This window comes from Triticum dicoccoides, chromosome 3A, assembly GCF_002162155.2.
Source record: "Triticum dicoccoides isolate Atlit2015 ecotype Zavitan chromosome 3A, WEW_v2.0, whole genome shotgun sequence".
Classification (NCBI taxonomy): domain Eukaryota; kingdom Viridiplantae; phylum Streptophyta; class Magnoliopsida; order Poales; family Poaceae; genus Triticum; species Triticum dicoccoides.
In genome coordinates, this window is record NC_041384.1 from 218,060,514 (window position 1) to 218,081,913 (window position 21,400).

The window sequence follows — 21,400 nt, forward strand, 5'->3', positions numbered from 1 at the left end:
GGAAAAGAGAGAGGGGGGCCGGCCCCCTCTCCTTGTCCTATTCGGACCAAGGGAGGGGAGGGGCGCGCGGCCCATCTTGGGCTGCCCCTTCTCTTTTCCACTAAGGCCCACTATGGCCCATATAGCTCCCGGGGGGTTCCGGTAACCTCCCGGTACTCCGGTAAAATCCCGATTTCACCCGGAACACTTCCGATATCCAAACATAGGCTTCCAATATATAAATCTTTATGTCTCGACCATTTCGAGACTCCTCGTCATGTCCGTGATCACATTTGGGACTCCTAACAACCTTCGGTACATCAAAATGCATAAACTCATAATATAACTGTCATCGTAACCTTAAGCGTGCGGACCCTACGGGTTCGAGAACAATGTAGACATGACCGAGACATGTCTCCGGTCAATAACCAATAGCGGAACCTGGATGCTCATATTGGCTCCTACATATTCTACGAAGATCTTTATCGGTCAGACCGCATAACAACATACGTTGTTCCCTTTGTCATCGGTATGTTACTTACTCGAGATTCGATCGTCGGTATCTCAATATCTAGTTCAATCTCGTTACCGGCAAGTCTCTTTACTCGTTCTGTAATACATCATCCCACAACTAACTCATTAGTTGCAATGCTTGCAAGGCTTAAGTGATGTGCATTACCGAGAGGGCCCAGAGATACCTCTCCGACAATCGGAGTGACAAATCCTAATCTCGAAATACGCCAACCCAACATGTACCTTTGGAGACACCTGTAGAGCTCCTTTATAATCACCCAGTTACGTTGTGACGTTTGGTAGCACACAAAGTGTTCCTCCGGCAAACGGGAGTTGCATAATCTCATAGTCATAGGAACATAAATAAGTCATGAAGAAAGCAATAGCAACATACTAAACGATCGGGTGCTAAGCTAATGGAATGGGTCATGTCAATCAGATCATTCACTTAATGATGTGATCCCGTTAATCAAATAACAACTCATTGTTCATGGTTAGGAAACATAACCATCTTTGATTAACGAGCTAGTTAAGTAGAGGCACACTAGTGACACTTTGTTTGTCTATGTATTCACACATGTATTATGTTTTCGGTTAATACAATTCTAGCATGAATAATAAACATTTATCATGATATAAGGAAATAAATAATAACTTTATTATTGCCTCTAGGGCATATTTCCTTCAGCTTGCTCAAAGTGCTTAGTGATATGCTCCAAAGCCCTCAACCACTTTCCCATATCCACATATGTCCCAAACCAAAATTCAAACTCGGCCCCACCGGAATTATCTACCCGGCGCCACTAAGTTCACTTGGCATAGCCACTGCCAGAAACCCTAGTCAAATCGGTCTCACCGATGGGATCTCGGTCTCACCGAGATGGGCTTGCAAACTCTCTGTTACCTATTGCGATAATTTTGGTCCCACTAAGATATGCAATCGGTCCCACCGAGTTTGCCTGGCCAACTCTCTGTTTTGCCTATTACCAAAATTGCTCTCACCGAGTTTGCGTAATCGGTCAAACCAAGACGAGGTATTACCCTAACCCTAGCACACCGGTCCCACCGAGTTGATCATATCAGTCCCACCGAAATGTCTAACGGTCACATTATGAACTAAATCGGTCCGACCGGGTTGTCTGATTCGGTCCCACCGGGTTTGGTGATTTGTGCGTAACGGTTAGATTTTGTGTGGAGGCTATATATACCCCTCCACCCACTCTTCATTCATGGAGAGAGCCATCAGAACATGCCTACACTTCCAACATATATTTTCTGAGAGAGAAACACCTAAACTTGTGTTGAGGTCAAGATATTCCATTCCAACCACGTACATCTTGATCTCTAGCCTTCCCCAAGATGCTTTCCACTCAAACCCTCTTTCCACCAAATCCAATCCTATCAGAGAGTTGAGTGTTGGGGAAACTATCATTTGAAGCACAATAGCAAGGAGTTCGTCATCAACACACCATCTATTACCTTTTGGAGAGTGGTGTCTCCTAGATTGGTTAGGTGTCACTTGGGAGCCTCCGTCAAGATTGTGGAGTTGAACCAAGGAATTTGTATGGGCAAGGAGATCGCCTACTTCATGAAGATATACCCTAGTGAGACAAGTCCTTTGTGGGCAATGGCCATGGTGGGATAGACAAGGTTGCTTCTTCATGGACCCTTTGTGGGTGGAGCCCCCGTGGACTCGCGCAACCGTTACCCTTCATGGGTTGAAGTCTCCATCAACGTGGATGTACGATAGCACCACCTATCGGAACCACGCCAAAAATCTCTGTCCCACCGAAATGTCTAACGGTCACATTATGAACTAAATCGGTCCGACCGAGTTGTCTGATTCGGTCCCACTGAGTTTGGTGATTTGTGTGTAACGGTTAGATTTTGTGTGGAGGCTATATATACCCATCCACCCACTCTTCATTCATGGATAGAGCCATCAGAACATTCCTACACTTCCAACATACATTTTCTGAGAGAGAACCACCTACACTTGTGTTGAGGTCAAGATATTCCATCCCAACCACATAAATCTTGATCTCTGGCCTTCCCCAAGATGCTTTCCACCCAAACCCTCTTTCCACCAAATCCAATCCTATGAGAGAGAGAGCTGAGTGTTGGGGAGACTATCATTTGAAGCACAAGAGCAAGGAGTTCATCATCAACACACCATCTATTACGTTTTGGAGAGTGACGTCTCCTAGATTGGTTAGGTGTCACTTGGGAGCCTCCGTCAAGATTGTGGAGTTGAACCAAGGAGTTTGTACGAGCAAGGAGATCACCTACTTCATGAAGATCTACCCTAGTAATGAAGGAAATATGTCCTAGAGGCAATAATAAAGTTATTATTTATTTCCTTATATCATGATAAATGTTTATTATTCATGCTAGAATTGTATTAACCGGAAACATGATACATGTGTGAACACATAGACAAACAGAGTGTCACTAGTATGCCTCTACTTGACTAGCTCGTTAATCGAAGATGGTTATGTTTCCTAACCATAGACATGAGTTGTCATTTGATAAACGGGATCACATCATTAGGAGAATGATGTGATTGACTTGACCCATTCCGTTAGCTTAGCACTTGATCGTTTTATTTTACTGCTATTGCTTTCTTCATGACTTATACATGTTCCTATGACTATGAGATTATACAACTCCCGATTACCGGAAGAACACTTTGTGTGCTACCAAATGTCAGAACGTAACTGGGTGATTATAAAGGTGCTCTACAGGTGTCTCCGATGGTACTTATTGAGTTGGCATAAATCGAGATTAGGGTTTGTCACTCTGATTGTCGGAGAGGTATCTCTGGGCCCTCTTGGTAATGCACATCACTATAAGCCTTGCAAGCAATGCAACTAATGAGTTAGTTGCGGGATAGTGCATTACGGAACGAGTAAAGAGACTTGCCGGTAACGAGATTGAACTAGGTATTGAGATGTCGACGATCGAATCTCGGGCAAGTAACATACCGATGACAAAGGGAACAACGTATGTTGTTATGCGGTTTGACCGACAAAGATCTTCGTTGAATATGTAGGAGCCAATATGAACATCCAGGTTCCGCTATTGGTTATTGACCGGAGACGTGTCTCGATCATGTCTACATAGTTCTCAAACCCGTAGGGCCCGCACGCTTAATGTTTGGTGGCGGTCAGTATTATGAGTTTATGTGATTTGATGTACCAAGGTAGTTCGGAGTCCCGGATGAGGTCCTATTGCAGGAGCAGATGCATACGTTATGATACTATGTTGAAAGATGATAGTAGCAATGATGTGGACTAGGTCCGTGATCTGAGGATTATCCTTGTTGCAGAGAAGAATTGTGTCCTTGATTCACCGCTAGGTGACAGACCTATTGCAGGAGCAGATGCATACGTTATGAACGTTTGGCAAAGCTTGGTATGATGACTACTTGATAGTTTAGTGCATCATGCGTTACGGCTTAGAATCGGGACTTCAAAAATGTTTTGATATGTCACGGAACATATAAGATGTTCTAAGAGTTGAAATTGGTATTTCATACTCATGCCCGTGTCGAGATGTAGGAGACCTCTGACAGTACTTTGCCTACAAAGATGGAGGAGAATAGCTCAACCAGTGAGCATGTGCTCAGATTGTCTGAGTACTGCAATTACTTGAATCAAGTGGGAGTTAATCTTCCAGATAAGATAGTAATTGACAAAGTTCTCTAGTCACTATCACCAAGTTACTAGAACTTAGTGATGAACTATAATATGCAAGGGATAACAAAAACGATTCCCAAGCTCTTCATGATGCTGAAATCGACGAAGGTAGAAATCAAGAAAAGCATCAAGTGTTGATGGTTGACAAGACCACTAGTTTCAATAAAAGGGCATAGGGAAGAAGGGGAACTTCAAGAAGAACGACAAGCAAGTTGTTGCTCAAGTGAAGAAGCCCAAGTCTAGACCTAAGCCTGAGCTAAGTGCTTCTACTGCAAAGGGACTGGTCATTGGAAGCGGAACTGCCCCAAGTATTTGGCGGATGAGAAGGATGGCAAAGTGAACAAAGGTATATTTGATATACATGTTATTGATGTGTACTTTACTAGTGTTTATAGCAACCCCTCAGTATTTGATACTAGTTCAGTTGCTGAGATTAGTAACTCGAAACGGGAGTTGCAGAATGAACAGAGACTAGTTAAGGGTGAAGTGACGATGTGTGTTGGAAGTGGTTCCAAGATTGGTATGATCATCATCGCACACTCCCTATACTTTCGGGATCAGTGTTGAACCTAAATAAATGTTATTTGGTGTTTGCGTTAAGCATGAATATGATTTGATCATGTTTATTACAATACTATTATTCATTTAAAGTCAGAGAATAATTGTTGTTTTGTTTACATGAATAAAACCTTCAATGGTCATACACCCAAGGTGAATGGTTTATTGAGTCTCGATCGTAGTGATACACATATTCATAATATTGAAGCCAAAAGATGATAGTGCAACTTATTTGTGGCACTGCCGTTTAGGTCATACTGGTGTAAAGCGCATGAAGAAAATCCATGCTGATGGGCTTTTGGAATCACTTGATTATGAATCAGTTGATGCTTGCGAACCATGCCTCATGGGCAAGATGACTAAGACTCCGTTCTTCGAAACAATGGAGCGAGCAACAGACTTGTTGGAAATAATACATACTGATGTATGCAGTCCGATGAGTGTTGAGGCTCGCGGCAGGTATCGTTATTTTCTGACCTTCACAGATGATTTGAGTAAGATATGGGTATATCTTCTTAATGAAACATAAATCTGAAACATTTGAAAAGTTCAAATAATTTCAGAGTGAAGTGGAAAATCATCATAACAAGAAAATAAAGTTTCTACAATCTGATCATGGAGGAGAATATTTGAGTTACGAGTTTGGTCTTCATTTGAAACAATGCGGAATAGTTTCGCAACTCACGCCACCTAGAACACCACATCGTAATGGTGTGTCCGAACATCGTAACCGTACTATATTAGATATGGTGCAATCTATGATGTCTCTTACCGATTTACCACTATCATTTTGGGGTTATGCATTAGAGATAGCTGCATTCACATTAAATAGGGCACCATCTAAATCCATTGAGACAATGCCATATGAACTGTGGTTTGGCAAGAAACCAAAGTTGTCGTTTCTTAAAGTTTGGGGTTGCGATACTTATGTGAAAAAGTTTCATCCTGATAAGCTCAAACCCAAATCGGAGAAATGTGTCTTCATAGGATACCCAAAGGAGACAGTTGGGTACACCTTCTATCACAGATCCGAAGGCAAGACATTCGTTGTTAAGAATGGATCCTTTCTAGAGAAGGAGTTTCTCTCAAAAGAAGTGAGTGGGAGGAAAGTAGAACTTGATGAGGTAACTTTACCTGCTCCCTTATTGGAAAGTAGTTCATCACAGAAATCTGTTTGTGTGACTCCTACACCAATTAGTGAGGAAGCTAATGATGACGATCATGAAACTTCAGATCAAGTTACTACCGAACCTCGTAGGTCAACCAGAGTGAGATCCGCACCAGAGTGGTATGGTAATCATGTTCTGGATGTCATGTTACTTGACCATGATGAACCTACGAACTATGAGGAAGCGATGATGAGCTCAGATTCTGTGAAATGGCTTGAGCCCATGAAATCTGAGATGGGATCCATGTATGGGAACAAAGTATGGAGTTTGATTGACTAGCTCGATGATCGGTGAGTCATTAAGAATAAATGGATCTTCGAGAGGAAGATGGACGCTGATAGTAGTGTTACTATCTACAAAGCTTGAATTATCGCAAAATGTTTTCGACAAGTTCAATGTTTTCTCACTCGTATCGATGCTTAAAAGTCTATCCGGATCATGTTAGCAGTTGCCGCATTTTATGAAATCTGGCAAATGGATGTCAAAAATGTATTACTTCATGGATTTCTTAAAGAAGAGTTGTATATGATGTAACCAGAAGGTTTTGTCGATCCTAAAAGGTGCTAACAAAGTGAGCAAGCTCTAGCGATCCATCTATGGACTGGTGCAAGCATCTCAGAGTTGGAATATATGCTTTGATAAAGTGATCAAAGCATATGGTTTTATACAGACTTGCGGTGAAGCCTGTATTTACAAGAAAGTGAGTGGGAGCACTACATCACTTCTGATAAGTATATGTGAATGACATATTGTTGATCGGAAATAATGTAAAATTTTCTGGAAAGCATAAAGGAGTGTTTGAAAAGAGTTTTTCAAAGAAAGACCTCGATGAAGCTACCACATATTGAGCGTCAAGATCTATAGAGATAGATCAAGATGCTTGATATATTTTCAATGAGTACATACCTTGACAAGATTTTGAAGTAGTTCAAAATGGAAAAGTCAAAGAAGGAGTCCTTGCCTATGTTGCAAGGTGTAAAGTTGAGTAAAGACTCAAAACCCGACCACGGCAGAAAAATAGAAAGAGAATGAAAAAGTCATTCCCTATGCTTCAGTCATAGGTTCTATAAAGTATGCTATGTTGTGTACAGACCTATTGTGTACCTCACCATAAGTTTGGCAAGAGGGTAGAATAGAGATCCAGGAGTGGATCACTGGACAACGGTCAAAAATATCCTTAATGGAATAAGGAAATGTTTCTCAGTTATGGAGGTGACAAAGAGTTCGTCGTAAAGAGTTATGTCGATGCAAGCTTTGACACCGATCTGGATGACTCTAAGTCTTGATCTAGATACATATCGAAACTGGGAGAAACTAGCTAGAGTAGCTCCATGCAAAGCATTGTAGACATAGAAAATTTGCAAAGTACATACGGCTCTGAATGTGGCAGAACCGTTGACTAAATTTCTCTCACAAGCAAAACATGATCACTCTTTGGGTGTTAATCACATAGCAATGTGAACTAGATTATTGATTCCAGTAAACCCTTTGGGTGTTAGTCACATGGAGATGTGAACTAATCACATAAAGATGTGAACTATTGATGTTAAATCACATGACGATGTGAACTAGATTATTGAATCTAGTGCAAGTTGGAGACTGAAGGAAATATGCCCTAGAGGCAATAATAAAGTTATTATTTATTTCCTTATATCATGATAAATGTTTATTCTTCATGATAGAATTGTATTAACCGAAAACATAATACATGTGTGAATACATAGACAAACAGAGTGTCACTAGTATGCCTCTACTTGACTAGCTCGTTAATTAAAGATGGTTATGTTTCCTAACCATAGACATGAGTTGTCATTTGATAAAAGGGATCACATCATTAGGATAATGATGTGATTGACTTGACCCATTCCGTTAGCTTAGCACTTGATCATTTTAGTTTACTACTATTGCTTTCTTCATGACTTATACATGTTCCTACGACTATGAGATTATGCAACTCCCGATTACCGGAGGAACACTTTGTGTGCTACCAAACGTCACAATGTAACTGGGTGATTATAAAGGTGATCTACAGGTGTCTCTGATGGTACTTGTTGAGTTGGCATAAATAGAGATTATGATTTGTCACTTCGATTGTCGGAGAGGTATCTCTGGGCCCTCTCGGTAATGCACATCACTATAAGCCTTGCAAGCAATGCAACTAATGAGTTAGTTGCGGTATAGTGCATTACGGAACGAGTAAAGAGACTTGCCGGTAAGGAGATTGAACTAGGTATTGAGATGCCGACGATCAAATCTCGGGCAAGTAACATACCAATGACAAAGGGAACAACGTATGTTGTTATGCGGTTTGACCGATAAAGATCTTCGTAGAATATGTAGGAGCCAATATGAACATCCATGTTCCGCTATTGGTTATTGACCGGAGACGTGTCTTGGTCATGTCTACATAGTTCTGGAACCTGTAGGGTCCGCACGCTTAAAGTTGGGTGACGATCGGTATTATGAGTTTATGTGATTTGATGTAACGAAGGTAGTTCGGAGTCCCGGATGATATCGGGGAAATGACGAGGAGTCTCGAAATGGTTGAGACATAAAGATCGATATATTGGATGACTATATTCGGACATCGGAAAGGTTCCGAGTGATTCGGGTATTTTTCGGAGTACCGGGGAGTTACGGGAATACGGGGATGAAGTATTGGGCCTCATGGGCCAAGTGGTGGAAGAGAGGAGGCAGGGCGCGCGCCCCCCCTAGCCCAAACCAAATTGGACTAGGGGGCCAGCCCCCCTTTCCTCCCTCTCCTTCCTTCTCCCCTTCCCCCTTCCTTTCCTCCTCCTAGTAGGAGTAGGAAAGGGGAGTCCTACTCCTACTAGAAGGAGGACTCCTCCTCCTGGCGCGCCCTAGGAGGGCCGGCCGGCCTCCCCCTTGCTCCTTTATATACGGGGGCAGGGGGCACCCTAGAACACACAAGTTGATCATTGATCCCTTAGCCGTGTGCGGTGCCCCCTCCACCATAATCCATCTTGATCATATCATAGCGGTGCTTAGGCTAAGCCCTGCGTCGGTAGCAACATCATCACCTTCATCACGCCGTCGTGCTAACGGAACTCTCCCGTGAAGCTCTGCTGGATCGGAGTTCGTGGGACGTCATCGAGATGAACGTGTGCTGAACTCAGAGGTGCCATGCGTTTGGTACTTGGATTGGTCGGATCGTGAAGACGTTCGACTACATCAACCGCGTTCTCATAACGCTTCTGCTTACGGTCTATGAGGGTACGTGGATGATACTCTTCCCTCTCGTTGCTATGCATCACCATGATCTTGCGTGTGCATAGGATTTTTTTTGAAATTACTATGTTTCCCAACAAGTGAGGCAACTCCTTCGTGGGCGATGTCCATGGTGGGATAAACAAGGTTGCTTCTTCGTGGACCCTTCGTGGGTGGAGCCCTCCGTGGACTCGCGCAACCATTACCCTTCGTGGGTTGAAGTCTCCATCAACGTGGATGTACGATAGCACCACCTATCGGAACCATGCCAAAAATCTCCGTGTCTCCAATTGCGTTTGCACACTCAAATCCCATCCCCTTACATTCTTGCAACTTGCATGATTTACTTTCCGCTGCTCATATACTTTTGTCATGCTTGCTTGATATGTATTGTGAATGTTTAAACTTGTGCTAAAACTCCACTTCAACTTACAGAAATTAAAAACTGCAACTTTTCTTACTAAGTGTCTATTCACCCCCCTCTAGACACCTCTTCTCGATCCTTTCAGAAGGCAAGGGGAGGCCAACTACCCTCCTTCCTTTTCTCCCTAAGGGTCGTGGCAAGAGGAGGGGTGCACCAGCCCCTTGTGGGCTGGTGTGCTCCCCTCGTTGTGCCCATATGGCCCATTAACCTCGCGGGGCTTCCCGGAACCCCTTCCAGTGATCTGATGATTACCTGGTACATTCTGAAACCTTTCCTGTGACCAAATAGGATCGTCCTATATATCAATCTTTACCTCCGGACCATTCCGGAGCTCCTCGTCATGTCTATGATCTCATCTGGGACTCCGAACAACATTCGGTCACCAACTCACATAACTCATATAATACTATATCGTCAATGAATGTTAAGCGTGCGGACCCTACGGGTTCGACAATGATGTAGACATGACCGAGACGCCTCTCTGGTCAATAACCAATAGCGGGATCTGGATGTCCATATTGGTTCCTACATATTCTACAAAGATCTTTATCGGCCGAACCTTTATGACAATATACGTAATTCCCTTTGTCTGTCAATATGTTACTTGCCCGAGATTCGATCATCGGTAACTCCAAACCTAGTTCAATATCGTTACTGGAAAGTCTCTTTACTCGTTCCGTAATACATCATCTTGTAACTAACTCCTTAGTCACTTTGCTTGCAAGCTTCTTGTGATGTGTATTACCGAGAGGGCCCAGAGATACATCTATGATACACGGAGTGACAAATCCCAATCTCGATCCATGCCAACTCAACAGACACCTCCCGAGACACCTATAGAGCATCTTTATGATCACCCAATTATGTTGTGACATTTGATAGTACACAAGGTATTCCTCCGGTATCCGGGAGTTGCATGATCTCATAGTTGAAGGAATATGTATTTGACATTAAGAAAGCGGTAGCAATAAACTGAACGATCATATGCTAAGCTAACGGATAGGTCTTGTCCATCACATCATTCTCCTAATGATGTGATCCTGTTATCAAGTAACAACTCATGTCCATGGTTAGGAAACCTTAACCATCTTTGATCAACGAGCTAGTTTAGTAGAGGCTCACTAGGGACACGGTATTTATTTATGTATCCACACATGTATTTAAGTTTCAGATCAATAGAATTCTAGCATGAATAATAAACCTTTATCATGAATAAGGAAATATAATAATAACCACTTTATTATTGCCCTTAGGTCATATTTCCTTCATAGGTAGGTTGTGCATGTGTGCCTTCATCGGATGAGTGTGCATGTGTGTTTTGTGAATGTCTGCTATAGTGTATTTCTCAAAACTAAAATAAAAACAATGAAAATCCAAAGCAAAATTTAAGGTAAATGAATGTACATTCTTTTTGCGAGGAATGAATGTACATTAAATAGTCACAAAATCTAATTAAAGGGCATGCCCACTGTTGTATTTCACATGGTGGATTCTTTTTTAACACTAAACAATCACAGATGCCCACATACATGCACATATATTCATCCCTATGAATACAGACATGCACACCCTATTCTTATATGAAGGTGTCCTAGACTAGGGGGTACTCACCACGTCGTCTCCCGACTAAGTGGGTTGGGCCAAAGACCCCTATGGCGGTTCACTAATGGGCCAGACTAGTCAAAAGATTATGACATTATAGCTTAGATCAACAATCTCGTGGTAGATACCTGTACTATGTGCTATACCCCATATCAATACAATCAAAAGCAGGACATGGGGTATTATCTCTTCGAGAGAGCCCGAACCTGTGTAAAAATCATTTGTCCATGTTACCATCGCTCCAATACACCTAGCTTAGGACTCCTACCTCAAGATACTAGAACATAAAAAGCGCGTGTTGTCGCGCCCGTCCAATTTTTTTTAGAAAAGGAGGATGACCCCGACCTCTGCATCTGGACGATGCATGCGTCCACTTTATGAATTATTCACACACGGCCTTACAAAGTCATACAATAGTAAGACTAAAGCCACCATCTAGGCAACATCTGTCGCTACTCCTATCCAGTTGATGAAGGGGCTCTGAAAATCTGGGCCTAATGCCAAACAGACCTCGCAGCCAAACCTAACATCTAAGACCTGAGGTCCCAACCAGGACGCCTGCCGGGTTTGGGGCACCCACCAGTCCAGCGCACTCCTCAACCAGGACGCCTTCCGGGTATGAGGCCACCGCAGCCACCTACCACCAATCCATCTTTAGTGATGTACTGCTACATCAACCTTGCCCGGTCTAGCTGCCGTCCATCATCACATGCCCACCGGCGAGACCCCGCTGCTCCAAGCCGCTGAGACACGCCGTTGTCAACGTGTCAGATGTCATGCCGCTCCTCCACTTGTCCCCTTCAGCCAGCACTTGCTCCAAAACGATGCCCCCAGGAGGGAGAATGACATCAAAAACGTCGCCATCGTCCGATCTGGTAGACCCAGATCTAGGGTTTCCCCCGGAACCTCCCAACCAGGTTGACGTGACATGCAATGTCGATGCTTCAAGAAGGGAATGACGTCCGAGACGCCGCCATCGTCCGCCATGACCGCAGTTAGGCGCGATTTTCATCGGAAGCCACGTCGTCCCGATCTCGCGGCTGGCTAACCGAACGGATCCTCGCCATGAAGACGAACACCGTCGTCGGTAATCTGGTGGAGATCCTTCATCTCCTTCCCGGTCCCTCCATGCACCGCCGGTCGGTGGAAGGCCAACCCGCGGCGGATCCGATCGGCGTGTTGGATCCACAGTCACCGCCATCACCATCTCTGCACAGATCAGCCACCCCGCCGGATGAGGCGCTGCCACCGCCACCGTCCATAGAACGAAAGAAAAATAGAAGATTTAAATAATACAATTACCTAAAAATACATAGACATTAGATTTCAGAAAATCTCTTCCAAAATTGCTTGCTTCAGTGATGTAGATTAAGGAAAGAAATATATGTTTTGTTCAAGCTAAAAAATATTCCGATTTTACAAAACTGTCAGTTCAAATGGGTCACACAAATGATACATACATGTTATCGTGGTGTTTAAAATGTTTCTATTCGAAACTGAGCATACCATGACTCCACGGGCGGATCTACCGCCTCTCCAGACTTATGCGTGATAAGATTCTATAGCGAGTTTGTATGAATGAAAAGTTAAAAATAATAAGATCATAGACAATCCAGGCTTCGAGAATTTTCTCGGTTTTCAATATGTTCAGAATTAAACGGCTTCAGCTTGTACATGTGCACATGTGACTTCAGATCACTTGCCATGAATTTGTTGTTCGCTCAAAGAGTTGTACCTCCTCGGAGCTCTATGAAACCAAAAACTCCTCACTATCATCTGTTCATGTTGGTTCCTACATATTGCAATTAGGATATGGAATCTATATAGCAAAACAGAAATGTTCATATAGCCTCCAAATGTGAAGATAAGAAAAATCTCGTAGAGAGATAACTCACAGGAACTCAGTTACATTAAAATCATAATGCTTAGCATGAAGCTAAGAAGCCTCTGTTGCCATTCCTCCCATGGTTGTTTTAAACAAAAATTAGAGCAAGATACCAAGAAAAGAACCTTTCAAGTTTCAAGGTTGATGAATTAATCGGCAATGAAAAACACACCCTTATAAGGCTGGTAATTTCTAATAAGCTCTCACGAGTAAACACGAGCTATAATTACCACAGCTGGCAAATCTTAAGGACCAAAAGAAACACATCCTCCAAAGCTACATCATCTAGAAGCATAGTAGAGGAATATTTGCACAATTGTTTTTGCATATGGAGATTTTACCTCGACTGATGCAACCTTGAAATAGTGGACTAATCACAACCGAAATCTTCCTTGTAGAGCAGAAAATAAATAGTCGGCCCTTTTGGATTAGGGTAAAGCTATGATTTCCCTTCCTAACTGAAGGAAATATACCCTAGAGGCAATAATAAAGTTATTATTTATTTCCTCATATCGTGATAAATGTTTATTATTCATGCTAGAATTGTATTAACCGGAAACATAATACATGTGTGAATACATAGACAAACATAGTGTCACTAGTATGCCTCTACTTGACTAGCTCGTTGATCAAAGATGGTTGAGTTTCCTAGCCATAGACATGAGTTTTCATTTGACTAAAGGGATTACATCATTAGGAGAATGATGTGATTGACTTGACCCATTTCGTTAGCTTAGCACTTGATCGTTTAGTTTACTGCTATTGCTTTCTCCATGACTTATACATGTTCCTATGACTATGAGATTATGCAACTCCCGAATAACAGAAGAACACTTTGTGTGCTACCAAACGTCCCAACGTAACTGGGTGATTATAAAGGTGCTCTACAGGTGTCTCCGATGGTGTTTGTTGAGTTGTCATAGATCAAGAATAGGATTTGTCACTCTGATTGTCGGAGAGGTATCTCTAGGCCCTCTCGGTAATGCACATCACTATAAGCCTTGCAAGCAATGTGAGTAATGAGTTAGTTACAGGATGATGCACAACAAAACGAGTAAAGAGACTTGCCGGTAGCGAGATTGAGCTAGGTATTAAGATACCAACGATCGAATCTCAGGCAAGTAACTTACCGATGACAAAGGGAACAACGTATATTGTAATGTGGTTTGACTGATAAAGATCTTCGCAGAATAATTAGGAACCAATATGAGCATCCAGGTTCCGCTATTGGTTATTGACTGGAGACGTGTCTCGGTCATGTCTACATAGTTCTCGAACCTGTAGGGTCCGCACGCTTAAAGTTCTGTGACGGGAGGTTTCAGGCACATACCGGAGTACCGGGGGGTTACCGGAACCCCCCGGGGAGTATATTGGGCCTAATGGGCCCTAGTGGGAGAAGAGGAAGGGCGGCCAAGGGCAGCCGCGCGCCCCCTCCCCCTCTAGTCTGAATTGGACAAGGAGGGGGGTGCCCCCTTTCCTTCTCTTCCTCTCTTCCTTCCTTCCCTTCTCCTACTCCTACTAGGAAAGGAGGAGTCCTACTCCCGGTGGGAGTAGGACTCCGCGCTTGGCGCGCCCTCCTCCTTGGCTGGCCGCCTCCCCCTAGCTCCTGCATATACAGGGGCAGGGGGCACCCCATGGACACAATAATTGGTCATTGATCTCTTAGCCGTGTGCAATGCCCCCCTCCACTATAATCCACTTCGGTCATATCATAGCGGTGCTTAGGCGAAGCCCTGCATCGGTAGCATCATCATCACCGTCACCACGCCGTCGTGCTGAGGAAGCTCTTCCCGGAAGCTCTACTGGATCATGAGCTCGCGAGACGTCACCGAGCTGAACGTGTGCTGAAAGCGGAGGTGCAGTATGTTCGGTGCCGTGGATCATTCGATCATGAAGACGTATGACTACATCAACCGTGTTGTTATAATGCTTCCGCTTATGGTCTACGAGGGTACGTAGACAACACTCTCCCCTCTTGTTGCTATGCATCACCATGATCTTGCGTATGCGTAGGAATTTTTTTTAAATTACTACGTTCCCCAACAGTGGTATCAGAGCCAGGTTTATGCGTAGATGTGATGTGCACGAGTAGAACACAAGTGAGTTGTGGGCGATACAAGTCATACTGCTTACCAGCATGTCATACTTTGGTTGGGCAGTAATGTTGGATGAAGCGGCCCGGACCGACATTACGCGTACGCTTACGCGAGACTGATTCTACCAACGTGCTTTGCACACAGGTGGCTGGCGGGTGTCAGTTTCTCCAACTTTAGTTGAACCAAGTGTGGCTACGCCCAGTCCTTGTGAAGGTTAAAACAACACTAACTTGATGAAATATCGTTGTGGTTTTGATGCGTAGGTAAGAACGGTTCTTGCTTAGCCCGTAGCAGCCACGTAAAACTTGCAACAACAAAGTAGATGGCATCTAACTTGTTTTTGCAGGGCATGTTGTGATGTGATATGGTCAAGACATGATGCTATATTTATTGTATGAGATGGTCATGTTTTGTAACAGAGTTATCAGCAACCGCAGGAGCCATATGGTTGTCACTTTATTGTATGCAATGCAATCGCCTGTAATTGCTTTACTTTATCACTAAGCGGTAGTGATAGTCGTAGAAGCAATAGTTGGCGAGACGACATCGATGATACGATGGAGATCAAGGTGTCGCGCCGGTGACGATGGTGATCATGATGGTGCTTTGGAGATGGAGATCAAAGGCATAAGATGATGATGGCCATATCATATCACTTATATTGATTACATGTGATGTTTATCCTTTATGCATCTTATTTTGCTTTGTTTGACGGTAGCATTATAGGATGATCCCTCACTAAATTTCAAGGTAAAAGTGTTCTCCCTGAGTATGCACCGTTGCCAAAGTTCGTCGTGCCGAGACACCACGTGATGATCGGGTGTGATAAGCTCAACGTTCATCTACAACGGGTGTAAGACAATTTTGCACACGCAGAATACTCGGGTTAAACTTGACGAGCCTAGCATATGAAGGTATGGCCTCGGAACACTGAGACCGAAAGGTCGAGCGTGAATCATATAGTAGATATGATCAACATAGAGATGTTCACCATTGAAAACTACTCCATCTCACGTGATGATCGGTTATGGTTTAGTTGATATGGATCACGTGATCACTTAGATGATTAGAGGGATGTCTATCTAAGTGGTAGTTCTTAAGTAGTATGATTAATTGAACTTAAATTTATCATGAACTTAGTACCTGATAGTATTTTGCTTGTCTATGTTATTGTAGATAGATGGCCCATGCCGTTGTTCCGTTGAATTTTAATGCGTTCCTTGAGAAAGCAAAGTTGAAAGATGATGGTAGCAATTACACGGACTGGGTCCGTAACTTGAGGATTATCCTCATTGCTGCACAGAAGAATTACGTCCTGGAAGCACCGCTGGGTGCCAGGCCTACTGCAGATGCTACTGACAACGTTAAGAACGTCTGGCAGAGCAAAGCTGATGACTACTCAATAGTTCAGTGTGCCATGCTTTACGGCTTAGAACCGGGACTTCAACGACGTTTTGAACGTCATGAAGCATATGAGATGTTCCTGGAGTTGAAGTTAATATTTCAAGAAAATGCCCGGATTGAGAGATATGAAGTCTCCAATAAGTTCTACAGCCGCAAGATGGAGGAGAATAATTCTGTCAGTGAACATATACTCAAAATGTCTGGGTATAACAATCACTTGATTCAACTGGGAGTTAATCTTCCAGAAGATAGTGTCATTGACAGAATTCTTCAATCACTATCACCAAGCTACAAGAGCTTCGTGATGAACTATAATATGCAAGGGATGGATAAGACAATTCCCGAGCTCTTCGCAATGCTAAAGGTTGCGGAGGTAGAAATCAAGAAGGAGCATCAAGTGTTGATGGTCAACAAGACCACCAGTTTCAAGAAAAAGGGTAAAGGGAAGAAGAAGGGGAACTTCAAGAAGAACGGCAAACAAGTTGCTTCTCAAGATAAGAAACCTAAGTCTGGACCTAAACATGAGACTGAGTGCTTCTACTGCAAACAGACTGGTCACTGGAAGCGGAACTGCCCCAAGTATTTGGCGGATAAGAAGGATGGCAAGGTGAACAAAGGTATATGTGATATACATGTTATTGATGTGTACCTTACTAGAGCTCACAGTAGCACCTGGGTATTTGATACTGGTTCTGTTGCTAATATTTGCAACTGGAAATAGGGACTATAGATTAAGCGAAGACTGGCTAAGGATGAGGTGATGATGCTCGTGGGAAATGGTTCCAAAGTCAATGTGATCGCCGTCGGCACGCTACCTCTACATCTACCTTCGGGATTAGTTTTAGACCTGAATAATTGTTATTTGGTGCCAGCGTTAAGCATGAACATTATATCTGGATCTTGTTTGATGCGAGATGGTTATTCATTTAAATCTGAGAATAATGGTTCTTCTATTTATATGAGTAATATCTTTTATGGTCATGCACCCTTGAAGAGTGGTCTATTTGTGTTGAATCTCGATAGTAGTGATACACATATTCATAATGTTGAAGCCAAAAGATGCAGAGTTGATAATGATAGTGCAACTTATTTGTGGCACTGCCGTTTGGGTCATATTGGTGTAAAGCACATGAAGAAACTCCATACTAATGGACTTCTGGAATCACTTGATTATGAACCACTTGGTACTTGTGAACCATGCCTCATGGGCAAGATGACTAAAACGCCGTTCTCCAGAACAATGGAGCGAGCAACAGATTTATTGGAAATCATACATACTGATGTATGTGGTCCGATGAATATTGAGGCTCGCGGTGGGTATCGTTATTTTCTCACCTTCACAGATGATTTGAGCAGATATGGGTATATCTACTTAATGAAGCATAAATCTGAAACATTTGAAAAGTTCAAAGAATTTCAGAGTGAAGTGGAAAATCATCGTAACAAGAAAATAAAGTTTCTACGATCTGATCGTGGAGGAGAATATTTGAGTTACGAGTTTGCTCTACATTTGAAACAATGCGGAATAGTTTCGCAACTCACGCCACCCGGAACACCACAGCGTAATGGTGTATCCGGACTTCGTAATCGTACTTTACTAGATATGGTGCGAACTATGATGTCTCCTAGTGATTTACCGCTATCGTTTTGGGGTTATGCTTTAGAGACGGCTGCATTCACGTTAAATAGGGCACCATCAAAATCCGTTGAGATGACGCCTTATGAACTATGGTTTGGCAAGAAACCAAAGTTGTCATTTATTAAAGTTTGGGGCTGCGATGCTTATGTGAAAAAGCTTCAACCTGATAAGCTCGAATCCAAATCGGAGAAATGTGTCTTCATAGGATACCCAAAGGAAACTATTGGGTACACCTTCTATCACAGATCCGAAGGCAAGACATTTGTTGCTAAGAATGGATCCTTTCTAGAGAAGGAGTTTGTCTCGAAAGAAGTGAGTGGAAGGAAAGTAGAACTTGATGAGGTAACTGTACCTGCTCCCTTATTGGAAAGTAGTTCATCATAGAAATCGGTTCCTGTGACGCCTACACAAATTAGTGAGGAAGCTAATGATATTGATCATGAAACTTCAGATCAATTCACTACCAAACCTCGTAGGTCAATAGAGTAAGATCCGGTCCAGAGTGGTACGGTAATCCTATTCTGGAGGTCATGTTACTTGACCAAGGCGAACCTACGAACTATGAAGAAGCGATGGTGAGCCCAGATTCCGCAAAATGGCTTGAAGCCATGAAATCTGAGATGGGTTCCATGTATGAGAACAAAGTGTGGACTTTGGTTGACTTGCCGATGATCAGCAAGCCATAGAAAATAAATGGATCTTCAATAAGAAGACTAACGCTGACGGTAATGTTACTGTCTACAAAGCTCGAGTTGTTGCGAAAGGTTTTTGACAAGTTCAAGGGGTTGACTACGATGAGACTTTCTCACCCGTAGCGATGCTTAAGTCTGTCCGAATCATGTTAGCAATTGCCGCATTTTATGATTATTAAATTTGGCAAATGGATGTAAAAAATGCATTCCTGAATGGATTTCTAGAAGAAGAGTTGTATATGATGCAACCAGAAGGTTTTGTCGATCCAAAGGGAGCTAACAAAGTGTGCAAGCTCCAGCGATCCATTTACGAACTGGTGCAAGCCTCTCGGAGTTGGAATAAACATTTTGATAGTGTGATCAAAGCATATGGTTCTATACACACTTTTGGAGAAGCCTGTATTTACAAGAAAGTGAGTGGGAGCTATGTAGCATTTCTAATATTATATGTGGATGACATATTGTTGATTGGAAATAATATAGAATTTCTGGATAGCATAAAAGGATACTTGAATAAGAGTTTTTCAATGAAAGACCCCGGTGAAGCTGCTTACATATTGGGTATCAAGATCTATAGAGATAGATCAAGACGCTTAATTGGACTTTCGGAAAGCACATACCTTGACAAAGTTTTGAAAAAGTTCAAAATGGATCAAGCAAAGAAAGGGTTCTTGCCTGTGTTACAGGGCGTGAAATTGAGTCAGACTCAATGCCTGACCACTGCAGAAGATAGAGAGAAAATGAAAAGTGTTCCCTATGCTTCAGCCATAGGCTCTATCATGTATGCAATGCTGTGTACCAGACCTGATGTGTGCCTTGCTATTAGTTTAGCAGGGAGGTACCAAAGTAATCCAGGAGTGGATCACTGGACAACGGTCAAGAACATCCTGAAGTACCTAAAGAGGACTAAGGATATGTTTCTTGTTTATGGAGGTGACAAAGAGCTCGTCGTAAATGGTTATGTCGATGCAAGCTTTGACACTGATCCGGACGATTCTAAATCGCAAACCGGATACGTGTTTATATTGAACGGTGAACTGTCAGTTGGTGCAATTCTAAACAAAGCGTCATGGTGGGATCTACGTGTGAAGCGGAGTATCTAGCTGCTTCGGAAGCAGAAAATGAAGGAGTCTGGATGAAGGAGTTCATATCCGATCTAGGTGTCATACCTAGTGCATCGAGTCCTATGAAAATCTGTTGTGATAGTACTGGTGCAATTGCCTTGGCAAAGGAATCCAGATTTCACAAGAGAACCAAGCACATCAAGAGACGCTTCAATTCCATCCGGGATCAAGTCCAGGTGGGAGACATAGAGATTTGCAAGATACATATGGATCTAAATGTTGCAGAACCATTGACTAAGCCTCTTCCACGAGCAAAACATTCAGCACCAAGACTCCATGGGTGTTAGAATCATTACTGTGTAATCTAGATTATTGACTCTAGTGCAAGTGGGAGACTGAAGGAAATATGCCCTAGAGGCAATAATAAAGTTATTATTTATTTCCTCATATCATGATAAATGTTTATTATTCATGCTAGAATTGTATTAACCGGAAACATAATACATGTGTGAATACATAAACAAACATAGTGTCACTAGTATGCCTCTACTTGACTAGATTGTTGATCAAAGATGGTTGAGTTTCCTAGCCATAGACATGAGTTGTCATTTGAATAACGGGGTCACATCATTAGGAGAATGATGTGATTGACTTGACCCATTTCGTTAGCTTAGCACTTGATCGTTTAGTTTACTGCTATTGCTTTCTCCATGACTTATACATGTTCCTATGACTATGAGATTATGAAACTCCCGAATACCAGAAGAACACTTTGTGTGCTACCAAACGTCAAAATGTAACTGGGTGATTATAAAGGTGCTCTACAGGTGTCTCTGATGGTGTTTATTGAGTTGGCACAGATCAAGAATAGGATTTGTCACTCCGATTGTCGGAGAGGTATCTCTGGGCCCTCTCGGTAATGCACATCACTATAAGCCTTGCAAGCAATGTGACTAATGAGTTAGTTACAGGATGATGCACAACCGAACGAGTAAAGAGACTTGCCGATGACGAGATTGAGCTAGGTATTAAGATACCGATGATCGAATCTCAGGCAAGTAACTTACCGATGACAAAGGGAACAACGTATATTGTTATGCGGTGTGACCGATAAAGATCTTTGTAGAATATGTAGGAACCAATATGAGCATCCAGGTTCCGCTATTGGTTATTGACCGGAGACGTGTCTCAGTCATGTCTACATACTTCTCGAACCCGTAGGGTCCGCACGCTTAAAGTTCTGTGACGATCGGTATTATGAGTTTGTGTTTTGATGTACCGAAGGTAGTTCGGAGTCCCGGATATGATCACGGACATGACGAGGAGTCTCTAAATGGTCGAGACGTAAAAATTGATATATTGTACGACTATGTTCGGACACGGGAAGTGTTTCGGGAGGTTTCAGGCACATACCGGAGTACCGGGGGGTTACCGGAACCCCCCGGGGAG